General features: G+C 44.4%; 1 long non-coding RNA gene across 1 annotated transcript; it reads right to left on the bottom strand.

Moving 5' to 3' along the window:
* Window positions 1-272: 272 nt before the first annotated feature.
* On the bottom strand, window positions 273-1,048 carry LOC144798899 (uncharacterized). The gene is made up of 2 exons (XR_013603693.1): window positions 923-1,048; window positions 273-381 (listed from the first exon to the last, which is right to left on the bottom strand). It is a non-coding gene; the product is annotated as an uncharacterized LOC144798899 (long non-coding RNA).
* Window positions 1,049-25,192: the final 24,144 nt, after the last annotated feature.

Raw genomic sequence — 25,192 nt, 5'->3', positions numbered from 1 at the left:
ATCGGGGCTCCCCCCACGGTCCACAGTGAAGTGGCCAGGCCCCGGGGGATGGGGTCCCCAGGGCCAGAAGTGGCTCAGGAGAGGGGTCACTCGGCTCCCCTCCCCCATGATAATATATATATTTATTTTTTTTAAAGCAAGCAAAGGCTGGCCCCCGGGGGATGGTGCCATACATGGCCGGAGGAGGGGGCCACGCAGCCCCGTCCAAGTACATTTTTTTTTTACTTACGTCACATGGGGGTGCGCAGCTCAAAAATTCCAGTAAGTCAAAGTAGATGGAAAAAGTCACTTCTTTATTTAGAAATCAATTAATTTTAAGAACATTCCAATTTCATTCATCAACCAACCCGTTTCGCTCCCATGCGGAGAACCTCCTCAGGGCTGAAAACAAAATGAAAATATAAAACAATCAAATTCAAAAATTGACACATATAAAGCAAGCACACAAGAGAAAGAGAGCACTGAAAAACATCATACAAACGATGCAACTTATAACCAGCACCAATAGTTAACATAGGCATAAAACCGAATAGTGCCACATACACTATAAACAATAAACAGCACAAAAATTCTGAACCAAAAAACATACTTAGAGTGGGTTAAAATCTGTTCGGGCCTAGCAGTTCTAGCTGGCCAAACTAACAAAAAAAATTCCAATGATTGGAATAGATTTACAGTTGAATTCATCGTAGCTACTTAGTCCTATCTATAGCAGGTTTATTGGATATGTAATTTGGCACCAATCACAGTCAAATTCTGTTGGTACATTGGGTCAGATTTTGAGCACAGTGCTTGATGACAGGAATAGTAGAGGGAGAAAAGCAGAGGGAGAAACAGGAGAGAAACAGAAGAGGAGTGGTTAAAGAGAACAGGAGGGGGAGACCCGTTCTCAAGAAGAGATCCTCTTTACACAATAGCTTACCGAAAATATTACGATAATTCAGTCTCTAGTCACCACATGTATGTATTCAGAAAGTACCAGTGCTCGCTGTGTCACAATGTATCAGACGCCGTTTTCGGACTGCTCATGGATTTCCGTAGTCTCCTAATGATTCAAGTGAGAGGCATGTAAAAAGCAAATGAGCCCCAGTTATTCAAAAATCCCGCTGATCACAGAGTAATTTACTGTTTTGTCCATGAACTATAGTCACAGAGAGTGGAATAGATAAAACCTTTGAGTGACCTCATAGGGAAAAAAGAGGAAACATCAAGATAATATTTACAACATGTTTCTTATATTAGAAACAAAGGCAACTGGGACGCACCTAGGGCATTTAGGACGCACCTGTTATGCCTTATGTAGCATCCATTAAGTTCCACAATCAATTCGTAGTCAACAGTCCGGAGATGGTCTGGTCTAGTAATTCCAAAGTATCCTTAGGAAATCATTAGGAACAGTGAGTGCGGGTATTAAGAAACTAGACTCAAGCATGGCACAACTAAGGCAAATGTGAAATCTACTACGGTCCTGGCCGTACAAGCAACCATATATTAACACACCTGATTCCAGGATGTCACCGCCACAAGGCAGAATGCAGCAGTAGTGGGTAGATAATGAAAAGAGCGTCCCATCAATTCTGCATCGATTGTTCGAGCTGAAAGAAAGCCCATAGCTAATCTTAGTATAGTTCAGGAGTTGACAATAAATATTCCCAGCATGAGAATTAGATATGCACCAATCTAAAATAAAAATTATTCACAAATGTTCAAACCCTCCCAATTATGCAAACCATGAGGGTGTGTGTTTCCAGGGCACGCACCTGAGATTATCACTTAATCGGTCCAAGGGCTGAGATCAAAGGTGATCCGTACTGCAAATAGTTTTTAGGACTCAGGGGAAGCAAATTGAGAACCAATATCTGTGGTTGTAAACGGAAAAACAAGGAGAAAGAGTTTGAGCCAATCGCGACAAAAGTGATCAAGAATGACTATGGGGGCAGGGGACAGTCCTAGAAAGAACCGGGAGTTTGTATCTAGCCTCGAAGGGACTTGCGCCGAAGGCAACCATGTAAACCCATCACCTACCTATACCAGGTTCATCAAGCCCCTCTCGACTGCGACTGCCAATTTAGTAAAGCCACGTGTATTGCATCGTGTCTTGTCATTTCATAAATCTGTGGATACAAAACTCTGGTAAAAAAAAATCGTAACAAACATACTTTCTGATTAATAACAAGATAAAATACCTAGGGCACATTCAGCATCTTAATTACAAATAGGGACAGGTGAATGTGGAGAACATGTTGAGATAATCAAAGTGTGTACCCACAACTACATGTCCCATAATTCCACCATAGGGACACTGCCTAACGCTATATACTTGGCATTTGTTCTGCTTTCCTAAAATCAGACGGATTCTACAAATAACCTGACGTAATAACGATCGTCACGAAAATTTGTCTATGTGCCATTAGATTTGAAAAGGTACGATTAATTCAAGAATTAAGTCAGCCTATATTAAAGAGAAGGATGGGACGTGGCAATGGCATAGCGATATTGTTCCCCAAATTAAAAAAATAGTTTCTACTAGATTGAAAATTACGACCAAAATTCAAGTTAACCCGGTCCAAAGAGAAGTAAACAGAGCTCCGCCGACTGTGCTAGTCCCCCAATTACCTTAGAGTCCGTAGTGTCCAGAACTGCTGAATTCTTTGCCAGGAAGCGAAGGCGAGGATTATGCACAGCCTTTCTTCATTTTATTGACAGCAAGTTGAAAGTAACAGAAAAAACACACAGGCTCCAACTACATATCCCATGAGGCACAATTGTAGCCATGGGAGCCAGTCCACCAATCACAGTCCAGCCAAGTACATAAAGGTATTCCCTCGACGTAGTCCTTCCTCTTTCTTCGTTGCTGCCCCGTCAGTTAAGTTCCTTATCTTCTATTGCGCATTTCGGGATTGTGACGTGGGCAGTTTATTGTGACAGTTATATTGCTTGCTTTATTGCTGTTGCGGGGTCTCTCCCGCGTTGTTTGTTGACGCGGTAGGCCGTGGCTCGAGCGTCTTTGGTAACGCACCTGCGCTGTGTGGTGCTGTTTTTTTCAGACGTGCTGCCGGTGCTTAAGCTTCCCCACAGCGCGTGTGGTGAAAATGTGCAGAGGCTTTGGCGCTTCGTATTATTCTAGGTTTGCCTCCACCCCCCTTCACTGACACCGCATTTGCGATACGTTTAGACGGGCTTTGCCCACTTTTCAGGTTTTAATGCTTTTTTCCCTAATGAAAATTAAAAAACACCAAAACACATATATATTGCAGCCTTCTGAGTTTTAAAGGCTTGTTGTTTTGAGGCACTCGTGTTGGGGGAACCCTCTGTATTTTCTTAGGGTGTGTCCGTTTATGGGTGCCCGACCCTCTTTAGTAATGCAGTCAAGTAGTGACCATGACTATGTGGCAGCCCCCTCTGTTGAGGTACAACCCCCCCAGGGACACACTCCTGCAGAGGTTGACAAGCTCCTTTCTTCGGCCATTGCCCAGGTGCTTGCTCCTTTGCAGGACAGCGTTAATAAATTGTCTGCTCATGTTTTCAAGACGGGTACTGGTGTCCTGGGAGACAGTGGGGCTGGGCCTAGTGCCATTCACTCTGTGGTGCCACGTAAGGCCGTTAAGCATGACGCGGGGCACCTAGAAGGCTTCAGCAAGCTAGCTGAAGTCTTCAATAAGAGTGCGCGCACGCCGAGAAGCGCACCCTACCGGGAGGAAGACTTACCCGGATATACTGACCCAGATGAAGGGTTTCCCGATGGCGGAGAGGGTGAGGATGATGATGTGTTTGAGGATGACGACAATTCCTCTGATGACATGTTCGATTCTGGCAGGTCTTGGCGTCCACGGTCTTCTTGCTCTGATCTTGGGGAGGGAGAACCTGTTCATGCTGATATGTTTGACCCTACCTGTATCTTTCATCCACGTACTTCTGATTGGGTTCCTGATAAAAAGACTGCGGATTATGTTTCCGCAAAAATTTGACAACCTCTTTCTCAGGATGTGAGATCCCTCCTTAGGTCGGAGTGCCCTGGGCTTCTCTCCCCAATGGTGTCTCAACTACCCCTGAGATTGACCCCAAGCGTTGCACCTTTTTTGCTAAATATATGAAGGACCCTAAGAAGGGTATAGATCGTTCCTGGAGAGCTTGTCAGGACAAGCTTCTTGATGTTGTGGGACCCCTGACTAAAATTATTGAGTTGATGGAGCGGTCCCAGGAGTCAGGACAACCGCTCCCAACGGATGATGGTGCGGGGTGGGCACAGAGGGCTATGTGCCTCTTGGGCAATGCCAATTGTGCCCTCTCCGCTGAGCGTCGCCGTTCTCCACTCTTGAAGATTGACCCTAAGCTAGGAGAGCTGTCTTCTTCTGAGGTGGGTTCTGTTGCGCAGAGTACTCTCTTCGGGGACCCTTTTGTTAAGGAGCTGGGGAAGTTTGTGGCCACATTTTCTGCTCTGGCTAAAGCTCAGGCTTCCATGAAGAAAATTTTCCCAAAAAAGGTTTTTGGTGGGGCTGGACGAGGCAGGGGTCGCTCTTCCGGCTGGCAGTACAACCAAGGTCCCAATAGAGCTCAGGCAAAATGAAACAATGGATGGAACGATGGTAGACAAGGAACCTTCAACCCTTCCCAAGGAGGCAAAGGACAAGGCAGAGGCCGTGGTGGCAGCCAGAATTCCAGAGGATTCAATGGTAAGCTTAAGGATCCTCTCTCCTATTCGTTTGGGGGGCAGGATTTCTCTGTTTCTCGCAAACTGGGAAAATCTGACGTCAGACCCTTGGGTGTTAGAAATGGTACAGGGTTTTCACATAGAGTTCTACGGCTCCCCCGTTCAGTCCTCTCGCCCTCGCCCTTTGGTTTTTTCAGACTCAGAGACCGATCTGATAGATCACAAAGTTCAAGACCTTCTTTCCAAATGTGCTATCGCTCTTTCTCTTCCTCATCCAGGCGGCTTTTTAAGCAATATCTTTCTGGTAGAAAAGAAAGAAAAAGGCTTCAGACCAGTTATCAACCTCAGGTCCTTCAACGAGTGGTTGGTTTATCGGACCTTCAAGATGGAGGGAATCCATCTGCTCAGAGACCTCCTTCTCCAGAACGACTGGTTAGTTCGCTTGGACCTCAAAGATGCTTATCTGTCAGTTCCCATCTTCCCTCCTCATTGCAGGTTCCTTCAATTTCTGTGGAAGGGTCAGACTTACGAATTCAGAACCCTTCCCTTTGGTCTCTCCTCAGCACCATGGTGCTGCACCAAGCTTCTCCGCCCAGTGGTGGAACATCTTCGTACCAAGGGCATATGGCTGATTATATACCTGGACGATATCCTTCTAATGGACCAATCCAAGGATCAACTTCTCCTCCACTTGCAAATTTCAGTTTCCCTTTTACAGAATCTGGGGTTCACCATCAATGCCCAGAAATCGGATCCGGTTCCCCAACAGAGCATGATTTTTCTAGGCTTTCGCATCAACACGAGGGATGCCACCTTGAACCTTCCATCTCAGAAGATTTCAAAGATCAAAAAGGAAATTCGGAAAGTTCTCCGCCGAGACAGGATCTCCCTCCAGCAGCTGGCCAGGATTGTTGGTTTGTTATCGTCTTCGATTCAGCCCATCTTCCCGGGTCCTCTAAATTACAGGGCCCTGCAGAGGTTGAAGGCCTCGCACCTTCGCAGGGGTCTCACCTATTTGGAGTTGATCTCCCTTTCCTCGGAGGCCAAGTCAGAACTTCTTTGGTGAATAGACCATATGGAGGCCTGGAATGGGAGAGCGATCTTCAGCTCCAGTCCGGATCTAGTGATAGAGTCGGATGCCAGTCGTCTGGGCTGGGGGGCCAGATGCGGATCCCTCTCGGTGGGAGGCCGGTGGACAGAGGAGGAAATTCTTCTCCATATCAATTGCCTAGAGCTCCTAGCGGGTTATTTTGCCATTTGTTCATTCACGACCAACAGGGTGTCCTGTTGTGACCTCCTCAGAATGGGCAACACAACGGCGGTGAGGTACATCAATCGTCTTGGGGGTACTCATTCCAAGATTCTGGCGGATCTCGCCAAGGATTTTTGGCATTACTGCCTCCAACGTCAGATTTCGGTGACGGCAGAATATCTCCCAGGAGATCAGAATTGTGTGGCGGATTGGAACTCCAGGCATTTCAGGGATGCCAGCGACTGGAAACTGGATCCTGTGGTGTTCTCTCAGATTGTGTCCCCTTGGGGCCTTCCTCTGGTGGATCTCTTTGCCTCCAGATGGAATGCCCAAGTTCCACGATTTTTCAGTTGGAAACCGGACCCGGGAGCGGAGGTGGTGGACGCTTTCCTTCAGGATTGGTCGGAGATTCCAGCTTACGCCTTTCCCCCCTTCCTTTTCATCCAGAGAGTGGCAGCCCAGGTCCGCAGGCAGAGAGCCTCTCTGATCCTGATTACTCCAATTTGGCGAGCCCAAATTTGGTTTCCATCCCTTCTAGAATTTTTCTTGGGACAGACCTCTTTGGTTGCCGTCTTTCAACAACATCCTGTCAGATCCTCTGGGTCATTCTCATCCCCTGGTTCTCCAAGGCCATCTACATCTTATGGCCTGGAGGATTTCAGGAGACGATGGACTGATGTCTCGCTTTCGAGAGATGCTGAACTCCTCATCCAACAGGCTTGGGCCCCGAGTACCACCAAGCGATACAGATCAGCTTGGAGAAGATGGGTTCGTTGGTGTGTGGTGAAACACCTGGATCCCGTGGTCATCTGCGTTGCCGAAGTTGTGAACTTCCTGACAGAACTTTTTCATCAGAAATTGGCATATTTCACTATCAACTCTTTTAGGTCAGCCATTTCTGCTGGTCATTCTCTCGTGGATGGGGCTCCGATTGGGGAACATCCGTTGGTTAGTAAACTTTTGAAGGGAATTCGTCTTTCACGTCCACCAGAGCCTCGTTATTTGAGCCTCTGGATGTTAACGTGGTCCTTCGTTTACTCTTATCCTGGCAGGATAACGATTTCCTTTCCCGGAAGGAGATTTCCGCTAAACTTGCTATTCTCCTTTGTCTTATTTCTTGTAAGAGAGTGTCAGATGTCAGGGCTCTTGATATTACCGCCCGTGTTTTTTCCCCAGAAGGGGTTACTTTTACCATTTCCAGGAGGACTAAATCGAGTACAAGGTCGGTAACCTATCCTGCTTTTCTGGATTCTCCTAAATCGTGTGTTGTTAGATGCCTGAAATCTTACGAGGATATTACATTGGAGGTTCGACCTCAGGGCGAAAGGCAGCTTCTGATTGCCATTAAAAAAACGTTTCAGGCGGTATCTTCCCCTACCATTGCTAGGTGGGTCAAATGGATTATGACAGAATCTGGTATTGATGTCAGGCACTTTGGGGCCCATTCCACTAGGGGAGCTATGGCCTCCAAGGCTGTCCAGGTAGGTGGCAGATTGGAGGACATTATGAATGCGGCTGATTGGTCTTCCAAATCTACTTTTAAGAAGTTCTATTTTAAACCAATTCCTGAAGCCGCTGCACTGGTGGTGAGTAAGCTTTGAACTTGCATAATCCTCACCTCCACTTCCTGACATAGAATAAGAAATTTCCTAGTTATCACAAAGGAAAGTTTCAATTCTATTAAGGACGCGGAGGTGAGGATTATCCCCCCCTGGCTTTTCTAGCCTCCCTCCCTGATGATTAGAGGTCTTGCTGGATGTACTTTTTTCTACGTATCAGGAAAGTATTGTTTTCTTGTGTCTACTTATGGTATTTGGAACATTGATCTGTTCCGTATCTCTTGCATATTGTTTTACAGCTTCTGTTTATATTGATGCTAATACTATTGCAATTGCATTTTGACTTGCTCTGTGGTTCTTACTGCTTTCCTTTACAAATTTTTATGGAAAAGAGAACAATTCGTTTTCTGTTCTCCTAGGATCTGATCAGAAGACGGATTAGACGGTGGTCGATTTAACTTCCTACAGCAGCGAAAGAGGAAGGACTACGTCGAGGGAATACCTTTATGTACTTGGCTGGACTGTGATTGGTGGACTGGCTCCCATGGCTACAACTGTGTCTCATGGGATATGTAGTTGGAGCTTGTGTGTTTTTTCGGTTACTTTCAACTTGCTGTCAATAAAATGAAGAAAGGCTATGCATAATCCTCACCTCCGCATCCTTAATAGAATTGAAACTTTCCTTTGTGATAACTAGGAAATTTCTTATTGTGATGCAAACCGGCATTCGAAAAATGCCGGCTTTAAATAGCACCGAGCTAAAAAACTAGCCAATCCCCACGTGTGTGTATTGCTCACATTCCAAAGTCCCTTAGAATAGCCGAGCTCGTACATGCCGCCATATTTGAATGATTTATAAAAAAGGGGTAACCCTGTGTCCCTCAGAACCTGGGTATATGTGATTAACAAACAAAATGGTTCTGTTGGGTAGCAAAAACAATTCCTTTGATAGAAGCTAAAGACAGCTCCAAAACATAGAACAAGCACTCTCTCTCGGATAAACAAAGTTTTTATATATATTAAAAACAGAAAAGGAAGACAATATCCTAGAATTACTTCATTCCACTACATTGATAGTCAATACATTATATTTGTGAATAGTGACAATAGTGATTGAAGTGACAAGTGCAATATATGTGGTGACACTTATATACACAACAATTATTTACAATAAAACCACAATGGGAAGGGACCTGGGGGGGGGGGAGAGGGAGAGGAGGGGGAGAGAAAAACGAGGTGTTTTCTGTCGTTTCTGAGGCCAGCCTTTTACAAGTAAATATTCCAAGGAAAACCAAATGGTTAATGTCCAAGTTCCTGGAGTTTAGCTTGGCCAAAGTAATAATAGCGTCGACGTTTCGACCCTGATAGCGCCCCAGTTGGCGGTCGCAGCGGGTCTTTATCAAGACAGGGGGAAAGGAACCGGTCAGGTGGTGAGTTATTCCAGAGGGTCGCCCGTTGGTCAACCCTCAAAATGATGTCAACCGCGATCTAAATCCGCGGTATAGTTCAGGACTCTGAACACCGAGCGTCAAAAACGAGCTGTTCGTGTGTAATGCTCCGGTTAATGGGCCGTCCGTGAGAAATGCTCTGGTTAATGGGCTCCGATTGAAAAGCTCGTCACCTAGCAACCCAAACCGGGATTGAGGCTGGAGCAGTGGTAGCCAATCAGAAGGGGCTACCACTGCTCCAGCCTCAATCCCGGTTTGGGTTGCTAGGTGACGAGCTTTTCAATCGGAGCCCATTAACCAGAGCATTTCTCACGGACGGCCCATTAACCGGAGCATTACACACGAACAGCTCGTTTTTGACGCTCGGTGTTCAGAGTCCTGAACTATACCGCGGATTTAGATCGCGGTTGACATCATTTTGAGGGTTGACCAACGGGCGACCCTCTGGAATAACTCACCACCTGGCCGGTTCCTTTCCCCCTGTCTTGATAAAGACCCGCTGCGACCGCCAACTGGGGCGCTATCAGGGTCGAAACGTCGACGCAATTATTACTTTGGCCAAGCTAAACTCCAGGAACTTGGACATTAACCATTTGGTTTTCCTTGGAATATTTACTTGTAAAAGGCTGGCCTCAGAAACGACAGAAAACACCTCGTTTTTCTCTCCCCCTCCTCCCCCCCCCCAGGTCCCTTCCCATTGTGGTTTTATTGTAAATAATTGTTGTGTATATAAGTGTCACCACATATATTGCACTTGTCACTTCAATCACTATTGTCACTATTCACAAATATAATGTATTGACTATCAATGTAGTGGAATGAAGTAATTCTAGGATATTGTCTTCCTTTTCTGTTTTTAATATATATAAAAACTTTGTTTATCCGAGAGAGAGTGCTTGTTCTATGTTTTGGAGCTGTCTTTAGCTTCTATCAAAGGAATTGTTTTTGCTACCCAACAGAGCCATATTTGAATGGTCATATTTGTCTACCACCCTAACGATCACCCGTAAGTGAGAGACCGACGAAGTGCCAGTAGGCATATTGAGCAAGATAACGTTCAAGGAAAAGCTCCATACTTGAAAAATCCCGCAAGGAAAGAATAGAAATAAGTAATTCACATTGTATTTAGGTTAAAGCAGTAATCAAACATCACGTCAGTAAATTAGTTCATGTCTATACCCCGAATCCGAAGTTTATATAATCCAAAATAAATAAATAAAAGCAAGTGACTGCATAAATCACTCAAACCGCTGTCATTAGAAAAAAGAATCCTTCTAATAGTTCACTGTGACGAGACTAGTTCTATATTCTGGAGAGTGCAGGAGGATTGCGCGCCGTGGTCGTAACCAAGGAGATAATTCCGAGAGACGCGCAGGCGTAGTGACCTAAAGCCCAGATATCTGGGTTTGAGTTGATACAGTCAAATTGTGAACATTCCAAAGGCGGCATCGGGGGCAAGTATGAAGCCTTCCGCGGCAAGCGTAAACGGCATCTCAGTCATCGTAACCAGGGAGATAATTCTGAGAAATGCGCACGCGCAATACCCTAAAGCCCAGACATCTTAGTTTGAGTTAATACAGTGGAAATGTCAACATTCCAAAGGAGGCAGCGGGGGCAAGTATAAAGCCATCCACGGCAAGAGTAAGTGGCATCTCAGCTAGGGAATCTGTAACATAATTAAACCAATTTATTTAGTAATGCAAAAAAAAGTCGAAGTACCAAAAGCCATAGGTCCTAAGGGGGCGGTGGGGGAAATTTGAAAGCAGGGAGGTAGGAAATGAGAAAGCGAGATGGATATCAAGAGAAAATTAATAACGTTAGGTCAACGGAAGGATGTCACAGGTAGGTCACAAAAAAACCTTATAAATCACATTGCAGATGTAAATAGTGGTGGCATTGCAGAGCAAGTCAAGACAAGCTAATGTTCATTATCAGTTCACCGCTCTGTACAACAATAAAAAAAAAACACTGGCAATGCCCCGGGGGATGGGGTCCCCGGGGCTGAATATGTCCTCAGGAGGGGGGCCACGTGGTCCCCTTCCATTTTATAAAAAAAATAGGGGTCAGGCCCTGGTAGATGGGGTCCCCAGGGCCCATAAAATAGGAATAGGAAAAGAAGGGGGGCCACACAGCCCCCCATCTTAAAAAAATTAATAAAAAATGATGCGATCGTGCTGGAGGCCCCGCCCCCTCCCAGCAACACTCTACAAACGCGCCCTGTGGCGGGAATTAAGTTGGGGAATTAATTCCCCTTCAATACTGGGGTCCCTGGAGGCCAACTAGCCCACCAGGTACCTCCAGAGAGAGGTGTAAAAAGGGGCATAGCCTGGACCCAGAGGATTTAAGGGGACTTTATCCCCCAACTTAAAACGTGCCACGGGGCGCGCTTGCACAGTAGTGAAGGGAGGGGGCGGGGCCTGAGGTGACATGTGTGCAAACACACCCTGTTACACGTTTTAAGTTGGGGAATTAATTCCCCTTTAATCCTGAGGGCCTATGGGGGCCAACTAGCCCACCAGGTACCTCCAGTAAGTGCCACAGGCCTTTCTTCCAGGAAAGTAAGATTAAAAATGTTTTTTAAGGACAAGGAGCCAATGAGTAACATACCTATAAACCTTTCAGGCATGTCTAACCCCTCCATGTTCACACCTAATTTAGATGTTCTTGGACCAGAGGTCCAGGTGTTTGAACACACGGTACTGAATTGTTTAAAGAGAGCTACCAAATTCGTACCCAGACCTTTGTATGATCTTACTCGTGAGGAATTTCATTCTCTTCGAACACTATCAAATGACAAGACCTTGACAGTCAAGGCTTGCGATAAAGGTGGAGGCATAGTGGTTATTGATACCCCTATGTACGAAAACAAAATAAAGTCACTACTCAATGACACTAACTTTTATGCTTTGCAACAGAAAGATCCCACCCTACTAGTGAAAAAGAAAATTCAACTTTTAACTAAATCAGCCCTAGACAGCGGCTACTATTGTAATAAAGAGTTTGACTATTTGAATCAGTCTTCACCTACTAAGCCTTGTTTATATGGAATCCCTAAGATTCATAAAGATGCCCTCGACCCTCCCTACCGACCAATAGTATCTACTATTGGTTCCATCACTGAGCCTCTCTCAAAATACTCGGATGCGCTATTGAAACCTCATATATCCAAAATACCATCATATATTATGGATACCACCTCCATCAGCAATAAAGTGAAACAACTTCCATTTAACCAGTCTAACAATATCCTTGTCACCCTTGATATCGAGGCCTTATATAGCAACATCCCACAAGATAAGGCTCTCACTGAGATTGACTGGTTTATTGATGAATATCAAGTTCCCTGCCCTAAATCTTTCTTGCTGCAATGTATACAAATAGTTTTAACTGAGAACACCTTCCAATTTGGGAATAGTTTATACAAGCAGACTAAGGGCGTCAGTGGGGAGCCTCTGTGGCTCCCTCTGTAGCTTATATTTTTATGGCAGAATTTGAGAAAACCCATATACACAATGATGTGGCCCCATATTTTTAATCCATCTGTATGTGGTCACGTTGTATTGATGATATTTTTTTCATCTGGACTGATACAGAACAGTCACTCCTGGAATTTTTAGACTGGCTCAATGTATGTGGCACCAACCTTTATTTTACATCACATACTAGTAGAGAACAAGTTGAATTTTTAGACATCTTCATTAGAAATAAAGAAGGAGTGCTTGAGGTAGATTTGTTAGTTAAACCTACAGCACGGAACACACTACTTCATTTTGACAGTTACCATCCAAGGGCACAAACGGATGGCATACCTTTTAGTCAATTCCTTCTACTCCGACGTAATTGTTCTAACATACAGGATTTTGATAGTCAAGCATGTATCTTAAAAGCTAAATTTCTCGCACGAGGCTATCCCCATAGACCTGTCTGAGTGTCACTTAAACGTGCCCGGTTCTATGACCTTGACTCTCTCCTTCAACCCAAAGCTAAAGTCAGCAAAAACCAATTAGTATGTATTACTAAACATTCAACGACGAATAACCAGGTGCGCCAGATTGTCAATTCAAACTGGCACATTCTGAATAGTAACTTGGAGGAAAATGAGAAAATCCCCAAACCCATTTTTGCCCATAGAAGAAACATGAATCTCAAAGATCATTTCACCCGCTCTAGATTCTCAGAGGGCACCCCCTCCGGTCAGCCATCCACACTTCTAAAGTCAATGCCCCCTTAGTGAGACACTGCATGGACTTTCAACATAAACCAAATGACCTTCGTTGGTATACTGTTGAAAATCTGGACAGTGATATCTATAATAACACAGATGACTACCGTAAAAAACGGGAAGTGTTTTGGATTTTCACTTTGTCAGCCAATACCAAAGGATTAAACAACGAGATCCTGTGGGAAAATGCTATCAAATATAATACTAGATAAGTAGGTCCTAGAATAGGCTAGATCTCCCATTTCTGTGTCTTGTACTGGCCAGGGCTACTGTGTGATTGTATCTTTATTAGTCTATTCTTTGGAATTCTGAAATCAATTTAAGTCATTATAGAGTAGGGCTTCGAAATTAGTCACAAAATCCCTGTTTGCCACTTCAGGGGCAGTTCATTTAGTTTTAGTTAATATCAGGGATATCCACTTCTATTATCACTTTATAGCATTTTATTCTCCCGCTTTTTCTATTTCTATACTGATAGCACCCTTCTTTCACTAGCTATCAGTGCTCTAGCGGTCAATCATGTTGATTGACGATTTATGTTGTATCGTCCCTATATTCCGTATTTAATTTTTACCTTACTAGTATCTTCTACCTCTAGGACCTTCGGTTAGCCTTTCAGTGTTTTTACCCTGCTTTCCATTACAAGTTTTTTAAGGGTTGCATTGAAGCTAAGAGAGACGAGAGGATCTGTTTAAAGGAGTGGTGGGACAGATAGGGGATTAATGAATTGCAATGAATTGTAACGAATATTATTATGCCCTTTTCTTTTTTCTTCTTTAACTTGGTTTTCAAAGGAAAAAAACACTTGTACAGATGATAAGAATGTGTGTATTTTTAGTATTTTTTATCTGAACTTTTATGGTGTTTTGTATAATGCTGAATAAAGGAATGTATCTATCTATCTATCAGTGTTTTTACCATTACGCTACGCATTGTCTCGTGACCCGTAGTTATGTTACTTCTTGATCACGTGAGCTTCCGTGATGTAATTACGGCACGTTAGTATCTCCCATTGGCTTTATAATCGGCGCCCTTACTTTCCCCGCACATTCATGTCAGAATGAATTCTCGGAGGACTTTAGACGCGCAAACTAACTGTATAGGCTTTATATCAGTTGCTAGTCTTATATCAGTTAAGGAAAGCAGATGTCCTCCTTTGTTTGCAGTGTACGTACCTTTTGATGCTATGCGCTAATTAGCGTTAGTCAAACATTTTTTGTTACATCTCTTTGTAGTATATCAAATATAAGTACCTCTGACGCCAGTGGCCCTATTATCTCGGGAGCTGCAGAGGGTTTCAAATATCCTTGAATTCTCTTAACTCGATAGGACACAGGTAATTAACGTCCGACCTTTATCTGTGCCTCAACGCCTTGTTAAGATAAGGAGTACATATCTAAATTAAGTATTTTTTGGAATCTTCTTCTAGGTCCTTCGTATGCCAGTCTCCCCATTAGATAGTAGCCATCGAGTGTTTTAAATATCCTCCATCTCCCGGGGTCTACAGATATATTTAAAAAAAACAGGTAACTAGCATCTTAGTTCACATTCTTTGGGGCACAGGTCATGTACATTAGGATTACCTGGTGATTGACCTTTAGCGGGTCCGCTCTTTATTTATTGCAGACTCGCCTACACGCTTGATTGGCTTGGCAAGCCCTTTTATCTATTACCATCGTTTTATATCTTCGCATTGGCTTCTGACCTATACCAGGTACCAACACGTTTTTGGGGTGTACTATACTACTTAGTAAAAAAGCTTTTATGAATCCTTTTGCCGATTATCATGTTGTCATTTCCTTTAGACGTACTTTGTGTGGTCCAGTTCACCACTGTCTGTTATCACGCTGTTCTTCATCTACAACGCAAGTTCTGTAGTATCAAACCAGGTACTCCTACTGATGTTTTGTTCATCAGTTCATCGTCTGATTACATGGGTATTTTAAATTCTTTTATCGGATATTTCTCTCATATGTTTTTCTTCCCTTTTTGTGTTTTTTATGGCAGCATATCAGTTATAGCTCGCTATCTCATCATTCGGGGTACAGACTTTGTGGTCTGTACGGGTAGGATTTTATATCTTTTTCCTTACCTCCCCACTTCTGAACTTTTTGGTGGCAACTTTCTGCTCATGGTAGCACTATGGCTATACTATTTCTTAGTAATTTAGTATTACTTTTTCGGGGCTCTGGTGATTTACCTATTCACTTTCCAATTATCCGTTTTATTCTCGTTCATGTCTTATGTTTAACTTTCAGCAATTGCACTCAAGTATAGTGAAATCACATGGTCCACTCTAGCATGTTTCTCCTTGTACCTCCCCTTTCTTTACAACAATTAGCCTCAATGTACTGTATTTTGTATTTTGAATCTTGAAAAGCATATTGTCTTTATTTAGAAAATCAAGTGGTTCTTCTGAAGAAGGCGGTCCATCGCCGAAACGCGCGTAGAGATTGTCAACATTATCTACCTCATTGTTTGAATACCCTGATCACCATTGTGTTCCTGCATATAGATAATTTTCATGATCTGTTCTTAGATAATTAAGGTGGTTATGTCATACTCCTTTGCTGCTACCTTTTTTAATTGTATGTTTTTTTAATTGCATGTTTTTTCATGTATAATAACCCAATAAATATATATATATATTTTATATAATTTCATTGTTTGTCAGTAAATTGAGGCTTTTGTCTATCAATGGTTCATGTTTAACCTGACTTTTGACAGGTTTGTGGTTGCCTAGGAAGACTTTTTACTAAATTTGTTGTTGCCCTGTCCTAGGAACTCTATCTAGATTCAGGGGTTCCCTGTTATTATATTCAACACACCCCTTTTTACACCTCTCTGCAACGCAGCTCTGTGGTGCTTACTGCTTACTTGTTCACCATTGGTGAACAAGGAACGCGAAGCTCCGAAACGCGTCTGATGGTGGCTGACTAAATATATAGTTGGAATCGTGCATGGCATTGTTTCCTTTGTGAAAAGGACTGTTGCAATATTTGGATCGTCCTGTAGGATCCAGTCAACGACGCACCCCTCGTCCTGGAGACAGCGTGCAAGTACAGGAAAACTCACGGTGTATATCAGTGAGCAAGGTCACGGACGTGCCCGAAACGCGTCTGACGATATATATATATCCATAACTATTTGTTTGTAGCCCTTACTGCAGTAGATTAACATGCTTGGATGTTCACAACTTTGTTTTCTTCAATGAAGTTGGAATCACGAGATCTGTTGTGACTCCATCTTTTGTCCACCATCACACTGATTCCATTTTAGATTGTTTTCCTCTCAGCGGGTAAGTAGTGTAACTGGATTGCAGTGTTGAAGAGACAGTGTGGTGTGAATGGTAAAGGGGTGTTACACGCCTTGAAAAATATCTGTAATTATTGCTTAGTTTAGAGGAGGAAAGTGGGGCATGTGAATCTGCAGCAATACTTGGTAAGTAAACTTTTCAGTTTGTACCACATGTTGCTGTATATACACATGCTCTGTATAGACCACGGAGCAGTCCCTCTCCATAATCAGTGGCTAGCGAGCAGGTGATGGTGATGTTCAAAATGCGTACATAAGAACACTTGGCTAGTCAAAGCCACTTGTCTTACAAGACCATCAACACAATAATGCTTGTTGAAGGTATAGGTCGTTAAACAAGTAGCAACCTTGCAGACATCCAATAAAGGGATGAGAGCCATAATAAAGTTACTGTATCCTTTTGCATGTCGAGTTGGCTTTAAGTTGTATGGGAAGTGTGCAACCAGCCCTAGATAGCAGGTTTGGAGGTACGTAACTATACACATACAATGCCAACTTTAGAGGTTGTACAAGTAGTTTGACGAAGGGTACACAAAAGTAAATTAGACTAAAGGCATAGTTCTATCATGGTAGTAAATAAGCATTCTCCTAACATCCAGAGTGTGAAAGGGCCTTTCTGCTACAGCTTCTGGTTGTAACATAACAAGTGTATTTATAAAGCCCACATTCACCCAGAAGGGTATCATGGTGCTGAATGAAAGATGTTTATTGTTAACCAAATCAATGGTACTCATTTTATTGACCTCAGGAGGGCGAAAGGCGGAGAGAACCTGCTGTAATTTGAACCTATGTACAAGAGGTCGAACACAGCTTGTGGGAGGAAGAAAAGCAGACAGCTCAATGGTCTGGTTCATGTGGAAAGGAGAAACAATCTTGGGGAGGAATTTAGGGTTGGTAGAACAAATGATCTATCTTTGTGAACCTGAATAAATTGGTGTTGGACTGTAAAAACTTGATGCTTCGAAATGCGTCCAAGGAAGGCGATTGCAATTAAGAAAGCTACATTCCAATACAAGAACTGAAGTTGACATGAGTCTAGGGGTTCCCAGAGAGGACCTTTGAGTTTTGTAGGAAACAAATTGAGGTTCCTAATGGATGCCTTTGGTGTCTTTGTAGGCACCACTTTCTTTAGACTCTCCATGAAGGTCTTATTGTCTTTTATTCTAAACAGGGAAGAGTGTTGTTATTTTGAAGGTATGCTGCAACTTCAGTTCAGTGTAAACACACAGAAGTATAGGCAAGGCCTGTCTTGTATAAGTGTAGGAGGTAAGAAACGATCTCCTGCACAGAATCTTAAAAGGAATGTAACTGAAGATGCACCAATGCATGAATATTTTCCATTTTGCAGCATGAAAAGCTTGAGTAACAGGCTTTTGCATTTGCTGCAGGATAACCATTCATTCCTCTTGGAGATGGAGATAACCAAACTCTAGTAACTCAGGAGTAAAATGGCGAGGTTCATCTATGTGGGTTCTGGGTAACTGGGCTGACTGTGATGCTGAACGATATGGTCTGGTGTATACAGTTGCTTCTCATGAGGGTTAAGTGACACCTCTAGGTGCACCAAATGCTAAAGTTGTCTCGCCATAGGATGCCTGTCATGGATACCTGCCTCATCTTCCTCACCATGTACAGGATCAGGAGGAGAGGCAGAAAAGCATAGGCAAATATCCCTGACCAGTTCATCATTAGTGCATTGCCCAATGATGACAGGCACAATTTTGGCAACATTCATTTTCAGGAGCGGCAAAAGTACTACTAAAGGACTTGTGGGTGGAATTCCCAAATGGTTACTTGTTGATTCGTTCTGCTAAGCAGATCCCGCAAAAGACGTTCTACTCTTCTGACAGATTTTCCGCCAAAAGGTGAATGTTGTAGCAAATTGCCCTGTGCCAAATTTGTTGGGCATGCGCAGAAAGCTGGGAAGAGTGGGTGCCACTCTGATTCTGCATGTAGAACATGTCTTTCATGTTGTCTGTTTTTTATTGTACTTTTCACCAGAAAGTGAAGGTAATCTGAATTTAGAACATGGTGGCAGGCTCAGGTGTTGGGAAAGGTGGTCTGAAATTTGAGGCAGTAACCTTCCCATACAATGGAAAGTACCCATTGATCTGAGGTGATCCTCAAGGTGGTATGCAGTTGGGGTGGAAGGGAAGAGAGTCAATGCTTTCTGGCAGAGGAGCTCCTTGTGATATAACCTCTGTATTTTCTGTGGCCATTGCATCCATGGTCCCCTCTGTGCAATGATGTAGGCTGTTTGGGGTAATGAAAGGGCTGCTGGTATTGTTAATGAGGGGTGGTCTCTCATTTGAACATACTGGTTTGAGACAACCTTCGATTTGTTGCTTGTGAAAAGCAGAGTTGGAGCTGGGGTACTTCAGGGCATCCCTAGACGTAGCTCTGCTCATATCCTTTTTAAAAGAAATTCAAGTATCTGGTCAGCCTTAGGCCCGAAGAGATGGTCGCCATAATATAGGTCTTTTTAAGAAATGGTGTTGCACCTCAGGCTTGAACTCTGGCACTTTAAGCCAAGTGTGTACATGGATGCTAGTGCTGATGATAGTGCTGATACCCCTAGCCTCAGTGTCTTCGGTTTAGAGGGCACACCTAATATTAAAGCTGCTAACAGTTTTTCCCTCAGCGACCACTTGTGTCCCCGCTTTCTGTGATCCTCAGATAGGTGCTTCACTGGCTGCTATATATGCTTGCAGAGATACCGATCGTACTTGGAGAGAAGTTTGCCCAAGTTGGCCGTTCACCAATGTGAGTGACTACCTCAAGCGCTACCCATTTGCTGCAGCTTCAATTCTTCTTTGACTTCTTGTCAGACAGAGAATTTGGGCAGTATGTAACCAACAAGAAATATGGAACTGCTTGACCCCTTATAGAAGCCGGACCAACTGGGACCAGCATATATTTATTTTAACTTGTGGGGTGGCCAAACTGGCTTTTACTGGCTCCTTAAAGTTGTTACAGGCTTATGTCAGCATCCCCTTAAGCACTGGTAGGAAATTATCCATTGTGTTTAGTTTGCACAAGATTTTGCCCAGAAAGTTGTCCACTATCTGAAGCGGTACGTGGTGGTATTGCATGACCCTCTGAATTACTTCATGGTAAGCAGGAATGGTGTCCTGTGGGGATGGCTTGTAGGGTATGACTCTTGGTTTTTCGGTCATCCTGTGGGTCTGCTGCATAATGCTTCCATGGATCACCACCTCCTGTGGCCTAAAGAGTTCATCTCAGTGGGTCCTGAGGTGAATGGACTGCCTGCCTTTTAGTCTGTACTATATGACTACAGGGGGGAGAGTGCAGTGGAGTGGTGATGGTGGTGGTAGAGGAGGAGGTGTGGATGAAATGGCATGGGACTGGTGAAACAGCTCTCCTTGGCCAAATACCCCACTAAGATTAATTCTATAAATGATCTTTGAATTGTAAGTTTGTTTTTTGTAATGCAGGCCAGGTCGCTGAGAATGTTGCGTGTTAATGCTCTTGTGTATGCTGCTAGAAACAATACATGAATTGTAAAAATACGCATCCAGAGTTGGACTGGCCTACAGGGCAATCTGGCAATAGCAGAGAGGCTGGGCTGACATGTCAATGTGTGGGATGTTTTTTGGGTGGTTTGTGGGTCTGTTTTATTGTCTAGTGGGCCAGCTTTTGCTGTCTAATTTCCCTGATATTATCCGAGACATGGCCTGCAGCAAGCACAGATGAATGGAGTCTCCCATACCTTGCAACATACTTATTGAGCAGGTCTTTACAAGTTCAAAACTGTCACAATCTGTATAATGTATGCCACTTTTTTAGCTCTTTGATTCGTTAATGGGTGTAATATTACTTTGGTGCAAGGGCCTATGTGCTGCACTAGTCTGACCCTGTACAATTCATGTAGCACCAACCCAGCATTCTGTGCTACTTTATTTATCGAATATCAAGATGCATGCCTGGTACACCTCAGAATTGTTGCATGCACACCCACAAATGCCACTGGGCCCCATGTCATTTGTGGCACCTATAAACAGTCACAGCTTTTTATTCAACAGCACTGTATTCTGGGGCTTGTAGTTGTTGTTATACCATCATAAGTATCACAGTATGCAATCTGCTGCTAGTAGCTAATTAGCAAGCTCCACTTCAAGGTATTGCACATAATTTCCTCCATCTTCGCAGATTTCAACACCTAACCCTTTAATTCTGCCCAGTGTTAGGGCTATTTGTTAGGGCTATTTGTATTGCGCACGGCTGCTCCAGCGAAGGAGCGTCCCGGCGCACCGACAAGGTGGCGAACACAACACAACAGAAAACAGAAAATATTATTTAAAAATGGGGGTATGGATTTTAACATAACTCAGAGAACAGAAGGGTTTTAGCGGCCTTGCGGAAGGAAAGCAAGTCGCCAAGGGTCCGGAGTTTCAAGGGGAGAGCGTTCCAGAGCGCGGCTGCCCGCACCCTAAAAGAGCGACCCCCCGCCCGACTGAGTTTGAACCGAGGGGCTGCCGCTAGTTCTTGGTCCAACGAACGCAAAGTGCGGCCCGGGATGTAAGAGCACAAAAGTTGGCACAGTAAGGGAGGCGGTAGGCCCTTCAGAATCTTGAAAGATATGCCTAACGGGTAACCAATGCAAGGCTCGCAAGGTTGGACCGGCCGAGCAAAACCTAGGAAGACCTACGATTGCTCTGGCCGCTGCGTTCTGCACTCTTTGAAGTCGGGTTAGCTCGGCCTGGTTTAACCCTATGAAAAGGGAGCTGGCATAGTCCAGCCGAGCCAAAACCGTTGCTTGTACCACAAGTTGACGGGTTGCGGCATCAAAATATTTAAGGGCAGGTCGCAGATTGCGCAAGATGCCAAAGCAGCACGCCGCCGTCCTTTTAGTGTGACCAACAAAGTTGAGGGAAGGGTCCAGCCAGACACCAAGATTTTTGATCTCCGCAACCGGAGTGGGGGTGGGACCCAACTCAGGGGGCCACCAGGTATCTCCCCAAAGGTCCGTCCGCTTCCCAAAGACCATCACCTCCGTTTTTTTGGCGTTAAGTTGGAGACAGTTGGACATCATCCAACCAGCCACCGCCCTAAGTCCTTCTCTGAATCTTGGGGCATCCACCCCAGAGTCCCCGCTGATCGTGACCGCTAGCTGGGTATCATCTGCGTATGACACCATGGTCATACCACAGAGCTTCACCACCTCAGCCAGCGGCCTCACGTAGATGTTAAACAACGTGGGACTCAGCGAGGAACCCTGCGGAACCCCAAGAGACAGAGGATGACATTTGGACTGATAGGGCGGGGACGCCACACAGAAGGAACGATCCCTGAGAAACGAACGAAACCACTGGTGTGCAGTGCCAGTCACCCCTATCTCCTCCAGCCGCTGCAGGAGAATTTCATGGGAGACCGTGTCAAAGGCGGCGCTTAGGTCTAACAAAACAAGCGCCGCCGTTTGACCTGCATCCAGAACTGCCCGCAGGTGCTCGACCATAAATAACAATGCTGTCTCCGTACTGTGGCCGGCCCGAAAACCATTCTGGGTGTCGTCCAGAATGTTGGCACGCGACAGATGATCAGTGAGGGCGGTGTTAACATGCACCTCCGCGAGTTTGGCTGGCCACGGGAGAAGCGAAATCGGGCGGTAGTTCTCCGATTTTAAGGGGTCGAGAGATGGTTTTTTCAAAATGGGCATAACTACCGCATGCTTCCATTTCAAAGGCACCTGGCCAGATGATAGCGACATGTTGATTAAGTCGCAGACCGGGCGAGCAAAAGTCTGGTCTCTGAACATTGGTGGCTTGAGCGGGTCAACCGGCGACCCAGACTTGACTCGAAGGGCCAATGCCGTGTAAGACTCCAAAGAGAGACAGGGGAGAGAATCTAGCACCACCTGATCCTGCTGGATGGGTGGCCCCGTACTGGTTTGTGCAGTGGTGGGGAAAGCCCTATAGATGGTCTGGACCTTCTCCAGGAAGAAAGCCGCCAGCGCTTCACAGTGGGTATTGGAGCTGATGGAATTGCCGGCAGGCTTCCTAGCCACAAGGTCTTTAAGGGCCTTAAAGATGGTTTTAACAGGATTCCCACTGCTGCGAAACTCCAGAGCGTAATATGCCGCCCGGGTTCTACAGACCGCGCGGTGATAGGACTTAACCGCAGCCATATACAGTTTTTTTTTGCTGCTGTCATACCTCTTCCTCCAGTCTCTCTCTGCACGTCTACAGACACTTTTTAGAGCCCTCAGTGTCTGAACAGTCTTTGGATATGTCTTGAATTGCTGAATGTCCTGTTCTTATTTTGTGAAGAAAACTTACCCTATTGCTCTATACATTGTACCTGTTGAATTTGAAGGGATTTTGCAAGGCTGGTGCCCATGTGGCATCTCAGTTGTGAGGGTGGCTTGCCCTGCTGTTTGCTTCCAGTGCTACACCTGTTTTGAGAAGGACCCTTCCACAGGAGCTCCACATGTTTTTCATGTTCTATGTTAAGGAGGTTTGTGGAGCGATCCTACTTCTATTTTGTGGGGGAGTCTTTCCTACACTTGTAATTTCAATTATGTCAGTGTGTGTGATGGTGTCGGAGCCAAGGCTCAAGCGAGGTTACTTCTTGTAATGTCATTGAGTTCAAGTGCTCTGATACCCTCGTGGGTCATGTTCCCGCTATATAAAACTTTATAAATAAATAATAAATAAAGGGTGTGTGCGATGTCACTTCTGTCACCCCAAGCATTTTGGTGAGTCAACGTCCACACTTGGAACTGACCTGTGCGGTAATCGCTGGCCCCACACCTTTTCTTAATCTGAGTCGTAATCACCTTCCACACTGCATTCTGATTTTCAGGAGTCTCAAACTTTCCACCCTACCAGTCATCTGAGAAATACTTAGCCAGCTGGACCTGCCCAGGGAACCCAATTGTTTCACTCCGACAGAGTGAGCAGGTGTGTAAGGCTGCTGGAGGAATCTCCTACAATGATCCAGTCTCTGTTTTTCAGTAGTGAACTGCACTTCACGGTTGTTTTTAAATTGTGCTAATTAGTTGCAGTTTGGGCTCCACTTGCCAGAAACCTATATAGTAACAATGTTCTTGTCTTGTCATTTTGTTAAACAAATTCTGTTTACATTGTTAGGAATGTATGATCCATTGCATTGTTAATGTGAGTATCTAACTGGCCCTAAACTTGATAGCTGCTAGGTTTTATTTTCCATATAGAACATGTGTCGTATGTGTTTTGTGTTTTAGAATATTCAGGTCTTTTCCAGGTCATGTTGCATGTTCTCCTTAATTCTTTTCATGCCAGCTGCCATAGAAATGCACTTCCCTCAGACTGCAGCTTCCATATTTCTGATAACATGCACTCATCCATTTTCCCCATCATCATTTAGCTAAACGTACTTCTTCGCCTTCTTCTTCCTCTTGCAACTACAAACTGGGTACTAGAGTAGTTGGCATTGAACTTCCAGATATTCTGACTAAAACCCCATTGTCCCAGTGGCATGATTTTTAGATGAACTCTGATCAGTTTGTACTGGACTGTTGTCTTTGGGTGCCTTCTGGCCATGCAGCAGACATGGTCCTTCTGTTCAAGTTGAAAGCTATTACCTTGAAGTATTGATATTTATTACCTTGGTTTTGATACATGTTCGAACAGCATCTATCAGTCGGTGCGTCCCTAGCAGTACATTGCTTGCTATAAAGGGCTGGGACAACACTTGTTTCTGTCCTGTGTGAAGGATCAAGAATCACCAAAGCATCTCCCAGATGTGCATCATAGATATAAAACAAGAGATGTGACGAGGTGCTGTCCTACCATACATCTCTGTATTCCAGCATGGGATCCATGTGCCAATCTGAGGCACTCTCAAATCTTGGCCAATCCCTTTCAGTGTATCATAGAAAGCATTTGGACAGTGGATTTAATATGTAAGTTCATAAGCATTCCCAGCGTTGAAGATTTGCTTTAGTCCTCTTCAGCAGCCATTCACTGCGCCACTGGACTGGACCTCGTAAAATAAAGGAGTGGAAATCTTGCGATCTTTCAGCGCAAACCGTGAAACCGTTAAGTGGACATGAGCTATCCGTGCCAGGTGTTTTATGAGGTGGAGATGGAATTGGGCTCCATAACAGCAATTTTATGAAAGGAGGTTTGAGTGGTTGCTGTGAAAGTCTTAGCCTTTTGTGTTCTTCACCTACTTATGTGGGTTATGTGTCAGTTTCTGTAATGTGGTGTTCATGGTGCGTCTGATTCTTGCAAGGATTGTTTTTGGCTTGGTTTTCATTCTTTTATGTGAAACCAGTGATTGTTATTAGATGCGGTTAGTCTTTAGGATGCGGTGCAATTCCAAGAGGCATGCAATAATTCTGTAGGTTCAATGGGCACTGATCCAGGGGAGAGAGCTGGTGGGAATGAAACTGAGTTACTGTTGCTTAGACTTTGGAGGCCGGAGTTCCAGCTGAGGACACCGAGTGGGTGGGTTTATGGGGTGTGGAAGGGTGCTGACTGTCTCTCAACTCATTTTCTGATCACTGGTTGGGGGACTTGTAAGTTGGACAGGGTGTGGGCTCATGGAGTTCAAAACCTGGCTGCCTTGGGGTGTCAGTGTTTTGCAAATTGGGGAATCCTGGTAGTGGAATGCCTTTCAGTGGCTTTTACCCACTCTTCACATGTGCTGTGATGGTGAAGGTGTTATGGGGTAGACTTGTTTAGATGGAAAGTGTTTTTGATGCATTGTTTAGGATTGTGCATATATGGCTGTAGACAAATG

This window comes from Lissotriton helveticus, chromosome 12 (genome assembly GCF_964261635.1).
Source record: "Lissotriton helveticus chromosome 12, aLisHel1.1, whole genome shotgun sequence".
Taxonomy (NCBI): domain Eukaryota; kingdom Metazoa; phylum Chordata; class Amphibia; order Caudata; family Salamandridae; genus Lissotriton; species Lissotriton helveticus.
This window is presented reverse-complemented; position numbering and strand designations above follow the sequence as displayed.